The 6,681-nt window shown below is 34.0% G+C and overlaps 1 long non-coding RNA gene across 2 annotated transcripts; it reads left to right on the plus strand.

Annotated features, from left to right (window-relative positions):
• The first annotated feature begins 511 nt into the window (after positions 1 to 511).
• On the plus strand, positions 512 to 2,944 carry LOC149682611 (uncharacterized). 2 transcript variants are annotated; one of them, XR_016365503.1, is made up of 4 exons: positions 512 to 649; positions 1,022 to 2,264; positions 2,312 to 2,373; positions 2,514 to 2,944. It is a non-coding gene; the product is annotated as an uncharacterized LOC149682611 (long non-coding RNA). The 2 variants fall into 2 exon arrangements; XR_016365502.1 differs by having other exon boundaries at positions 1,022 to 2,373.
• The last annotated feature ends 3,737 nt before the right edge of the window (positions 2,945 to 6,681 follow it).

Genomic DNA, 6,681 nt, shown 5'->3' on the forward strand with positions numbered 1-6,681 from the left:
CCTCATGGGTGGGGGGAGGCTGGAAAAGAAGGCGGGACTTAATATTTTATCTTACTCTATGTTTTCCACCATCTATCTCTTTTACCTTCTCGTTAAGCCTTGGTTTGGTTTTTGGAACTCACGAAATCATAAGTATAGTACACTTGATTCGATTTAGAAACAATTATAGAACGAACGATTTTAACGTAGAGACAAGTATTCAAAATCCATTAAGTTAGGTTCAAAACCTTTAACTAACTTGTTAATGGCAATTAAAAACCATTCCCTAACCGTTTCAGCACCGCTGGCAGCCTCCATTTTCTGCTTACTTTGCTAGACGTTTTCTTTCTCTATTCGGAATACGTCAATCGCGTCTGTATGACCTATCCCCGCGAGATCCAATAGGAAAGCGCAGAGCAATGAGGGACATGAAAGGGGTTGGGCTTACTTGTCCACTAACACCGGCGTAAGAGTAGAAGCGTAAAATCTAGTGACTTAGGCATTCTTATAGTAAATTAATTCTTGGTGGAACTGAGATTCTGCATGAGCGATTTAATAGAAAGCAGCCTTGTGGATTTCACTTAACGTCTCTTAGCGATTTTACCATATTCAACGCTCTTGTTTACAATAAATTTTTACCTTCAGACATGAAAGAAAACTTAACATATTTGTGAGTATATTCAAGTGAAGTTTACTTTTGGTAAGTGCAAGACTACCTGAAAATAACTAGTGACAGGTCTTTCCTTTTTATTATTTGCCACTTTTAAAACGTGAAAATGGTAGATTATTGGAAAGAGATTATCAACATAGGCGACTCATGGTTCGTACAAAATCTTTGGAATGAAATTCCCTCTGATTTTTCCAGGTTTCCCTAACTAAATTTCACAAATTTCCTTGACCATTTTCAATAACTTACATGGCGAATATATATATGTATGAACCCTGACGTAACCTTTTTAGATGGGGGCTTTCGTTTCACGTGTTCTTAAATACCATTTAACTAATTTAGTAAATAACGTTTTTCTATGTTTTATGAATGCAGAACCATTAATCTAGTTGCAAATGGTCTCATAAGACGTGATATTGAAAGGAGTTCGGAAAACTATCACCGTTGCCTCCAAAATCCGCATGAAGAGGGAGTTATCCAAATCAAACTTGATAATGTGTTTGGCATCTTTATTTTTTACTTTAGTGGACTGTTCTGCGCGTGTCTTTTCTTTGTGGAAATAGAATGTAAAAGAAAATTGTTGCGAAAACGGTCGCTGTAATTAAAAAAAATGAGACTAGGGATTTTTCTTCTAATACCAAATTCGAAATTTTATCAAAATCTCTATTCCCCATATATTTCAATTTTTAAAAAAATTTCCCATCATAACAAATGCTTGAACTTCTCAATTAAAACCAAACTTCTCATATCGATCAAACTTTATTTAAAATTGCAACAGCTATAATAATATATATTTTCTGGTCCTTTGTGGGTTTGAAAGAGAGTTAGGGATAATGTATAAATGTAGTTTTTAAGGACTGCGTAGCAAAACTCGTTTTGTTTAATGGAATACAAAGTGAACCGAATAGTGTATATTAATGTTCACTACCTGAGTCGAAATTTATGTAAGGTTATAATGGTTAAAATGGTTCACATCTAAAATTATAAGAGAAGTTAAAATTAATAAAAACTGGCCCGAGCGGTTAATAAAGGGGTTTTTCGAAGCCTGTAGGCTGTAGCACTACGGTCTATGAAAGTACTGATTGAGATTAAAAACACAAACGTTATTTTTCATGTACTGGTACTAATATAGCTGACGTAGTTTAATAGTACTGTTTGCAGTAATTTTATAAACTTTAAAACTTCTTAACACTGAGTGTAAGAAAATATTGATTGACTGTTCTAAGTAGGGCAAGGCATTAATTCAATTTCTATATAAAACACACTGCTTTTCCGTATTACGCTATTTGTGCTCTTTCATGTAAGAATAACTCTTCGCTCGCTATTCATATAAAACCTTAAATCAGGGAAAATAAGGTAAAGTGTTGCTTATTACTATACCACAAATTTTAAGTAAATTATATCAGTAGATATTTCTTTACCATCTTTATAGTTCCTATGAACAAAAGTATATAGAATAAAAACAAAAAGTAGACTTCGTTCAAACTTGCTCGCGCCGTGAAATATGAGGAGCCCTCCTTTACCCCAGAATAGTGTCGACCCCCCTCTGCGTATGATTACCTTCCTGCCCATGGCACAGTGAACAAGCCGTGAATAGGTCGCAAGAGAAATTCCATCGGTGAGGTTATATATTGACAGAATAATCAAGTGGTTTCCTACTTTTAGGGAAAACGCACTTGTGAAAATAGACCAGATTAAAGGCTTTCTGATCTTTCAAGGAACGTCAGGTGCCTAATTTAAAGATTTTATAAATATTTAACGAAACATCGGGGATAAATTAATTTTTAAGTTTGATACCATGACGATTACATTTTGTGAAATGTTTGGGTAAATGCTACAGTAAAAATCAAATTATTCATACTTTCAGTCCTTGAGTCAAGTCTAAATATGCGTAGGAAGTCACTAACATCTGTTTGAGAATAATAACAATTCTGTAGCCTTGAACAACATGGATTTGTCAACGGTATCAATCATCAATCGAACTCTTCTTGCGGCAATATACGAGGTAAGCTCTTATTTAATTATTTTGGAAATAAATTGCACTTGGGTATAAATGGCTTGATCTTGAAACTACACACGCATCGATCGATAAATACTCCGTTATAAGTTTATAATAATAAGCTGATACCACAAAGGTTCACGCAATTGCGGGTTTTCTTATTATCGTGAACTAATCCCCTTATATACCCTAAGTTTCCAAAAAGAGGCACACGCAGGAATTCAAACGTCAACAATAGCTATGTTTAAAATGATTTTAACAATAACGTTTCTTAAGACGATTTAACTAGAATTGTCGTAAATTACTGACGATAAAAATAATTAATATCAATTATATTTAATTATTAATATATCAATTAGCCTAGTGGAGTATAAAACTCGTGAAACTTATTTCGTAGAAACAGAGGACACCATGGATTTCCTACAGAAAAATGAAAATGGTGAAGTATTTGATTTACAATGAGCAATGGTATAGGGATATTCTTTTTTACAAAGTTCGGACGAAATTTTTATATTGAAAATCCTAGACTTATCCAGCTTATCCCTGACCAAAGTTTGCCAATATCCCTGACAATTTTAAGGTGTTTACCAGAGTCCATTTCACCACACGTGGCCCGTATTTAGCATTGCTCGAAATCCCTGACACTTTTCCCCATTTTCCAAATCCCTGACATCTTTAATTAAAATCAATAGATGGCGTGCAAAAGTAAAAACGGCGCGTCAAGCGGATTTTCCGGCGTTTTTTACCAATGTAAACAGCCTTAACAAGGCTTTGAATAAAGTTTTTTCCCACCTTTATTCCATTAGACCGGGTTGCACCTACTTCTGTCTTGAAAAACTAAAGCACTATTCAGTATTAGAGTATATATTAAAGTGCACTACTTGAGTTAAAATGTATTTAAAGAGTTAGTGCCATTATTTTCGTCATCCTCAAACTTAAAATACGAAAAAAAAATCCTTGAAAAATCTAGTTTATTATGGTATGTTTACTTTTGTATTTGGTTTCGTAGAAATTTATAAAATTGCAATCATAGTTTTAGGTTTGGAAAAGGCCTAGTTAAAATTATGATTCGCTTGATGATGTAGTAAGGAGAAATTTTCACTCTAATTGTCGCTCACGTGTCGCCTGTTAGTATCTCCGCGCCGAGTTAAGCCTATTTTATTCAGATTCGCGCGGCATTAGTAGACTCGGGCGCTCACGCTTGGTTTTTCCGCGAGATGCCGTGAGTGACGTATCAAGGAGAAAAACCCGCCAAATATCTTCTCCGCAAATTTGCTTTGCCCCCCAAATTTCAAGTTTTCGAAGCGTTTTTTCTGTTTTCCCTCATATTTAAATATTTATTAAGCATATTTTTGGAATCAGAAGAGTTTAAACTCTCAAAAAAGTAAGGTTTTCTTTAGATTCGAGATAATTTTTAAACCACGTCGCTATTCCTTTAAAATAATAATGTTATAATTATTAGACTAGTCTTTGGGACCAGTGTCGGTCATGTTTTCGATTAAAAAACTGGCCCAAGCAGTTAATAAAGTGGTTTTTGACTTTTAGAATTGTCTTATTTCTAAGCATGGGCGAATACTCGAGTAACACGAATAACTCGATCGAATATCGAGACGAATAACCGTCTCGATATTCGATAAGCCCCATTTCGGGTATTCGAACGAATATCGAATAGTGAATTTTACTATTCGGGCCTACTATTCGCTAAATATTCGACTAACTATTCGTTAAATATTCGATTAACTATTCGTTAAATATTCGATTAACTATTCGAGAAAACAAAAATATTAACCCTAAAAATGTTTTAAAAAAGTAATGGCAGTTACACTTTTTAATGTATAAGTTTCTATGGGAAAATAGGCCTGAAGTGCTACTACTCTATAGCGCATCTAAATTCTAAATATAATTTAAATTGATTTTAATTAATCCTTCTATTTCTGACTATTCGATAACTATTCGATAAGGGCAATTTTAAGTTAAGCCTAATTATTCGATATTCGGTTCCCAAACAACTATTCGTCTCGGTATTCGATAAGAAAATTTTTCACTATTCGATATTCGTCTCGACAGTCAAAAACTGGTATTCGCCCATGCTTACTTATTTCGAAGCCTGTAGGCTGTAGCACTACGGTCTATTGAAGTATTGATTAAGACAAGAAGTGATATCTAGTTTATTAGGGAAAAGGTATAAATTCGCCAGATTTCCAGCTTTATTTCCAGTCCAAACGTAGGTCCGGAGTTAATCCCCGCCTCTAAATTACAACCAGCATCTCATTGGTTCTTGAAAACTCACGTCAGCGCGACGCGAATGACGAAAATTACGTATTTAATTCCGACTGAGGAGAGGCGAAATAGCCTGGCCTCCTTTTACGTCCCCCCTTGTATTTTGAAAGGGGGACTGGGACTATGGCCCGCGAATAGGCATCTTATACCTTCTCTCTAGTAAACTAGATATCACTTCTTGATTGGGATTAACAATACAAAGGTATGTTTCATATACAGGAACTACTATAGCTGACGTAGTTTAATAGTTCTGTTTATAGTAATTTTATAAGCTTTAAAAGCACGTAACACTCAACGTGAGAAACTATTGATTAACTGTTCCAAGTAGGGCAAGGCGCACCCGTTTAATTCTATTACAAGAATAGATTATTTAACGTGCTTGGCTATTTGCGTTCTTTCAGTATTTTTGCTGAATATGCGTAGGAAAATTAAATCGGAGGAAATAAGGTAATGTGTTGGTTGTTTTCTATAATACTAATTTTAACTAAATTATACGAGGGTCTGTAATTCACGAAATCCCGTGAAATCTAACTTAAGAAATCCGAATCCAGTAACGAAATCACAAAATCAGTAAAAAATTAAAAAAATCAGTAAAGAAATCACAAAATCAGAAGCGAAATGACAGAGTCAGCAAGAATATCGCCAAATCTATAAAAAAAATCATGAAATCCAAAATAAAAAAGATCACGAAATCCAAATATCAAAAAATCACAAAATCCAACGAAATCCAAGAAATACCTCAAAATCCAACGCAATCAAGGGAAATATCGCAAAATCCAACGAAATCAAGGGAAATATCGCAAAATTCGTCGAAATCACTCGAAAAAAATGGCAAAATTTAACGAAAGCAAGGGAAATATCGCAAAATCCCTTGGCTTTTATCAAATTTTGAAATCAAACAAAATCCAACGAAATCCGAAGAAATCAAATTGGATTTCGAAATCCCGTACACCTTTTACAAAACATCCGACCCCTTGAAACTATATCACTAGAGATTTCTTTACTATCTATATAGTTTCTATGAACTATACATAAGCTAGTTTCTAAGTTGAAAGTTGAGGTTTTGAAGAAATGTCGAAATTATTTAAAAAAACACATTTGGATTAATTTCCTGTATTTTTTTTTAAAATCATCCTTGCTGAGCTTGGTGTTTAGGAGCATTTTTCTCATTTTTGGGCCAGTATGATCACAAGATACTATATAGATGGTTGTTCAATAACGAAAAACATTAATCAAGACATGAATCTGTTTGAGGGAAATTCTTTCTTCGAGGTTATAGATAGACAGAATAATCTAGTGATTTCCTACTTTCAGCGGTAAAAATTTGTGAACATAGACCCGTTTCTGCTAATCTGTCAAGGGGTATTGAGTGCCAAATTTAAAGATTTTATGAATATTTAACGAAACATCGTAAATCCAGCAGCGGAATAAATTATGTGTTTGAGATCACGCAATAATGGTTTTTGATCGTCCGTTATATTTTGTGAAAGTTTTTGGGTAAATGTTACAGTAAAATTCAAATTCTTGATGCTTTTGATGTTTGAGTCAAGTCTGAAAACGCCGTTTGAAAATTATAAAACTTTTGTACTGTTGAACTAAATGGCTTTGTCCACGGTATCAATCATTAATCAAACGCTTCTTGCTGCAATATACGAGGTAAGCTCTTATTGAAACAAAATTGCACTTAATTAATTATTAATGGCATGATCTTGAAACTACAAACGATCGATCGAAGGATCAATATTTGTTTAAAATA

This window comes from Phalangium opilio, unplaced genomic scaffold, assembly GCF_054372755.1.
Source record: "Phalangium opilio isolate 3A_F unplaced genomic scaffold, DU_Popi_V2 ptg000038l_1, whole genome shotgun sequence".
Taxonomy (NCBI): Eukaryota; Metazoa; Arthropoda; class Arachnida; order Opiliones; family Phalangiidae; genus Phalangium; species Phalangium opilio.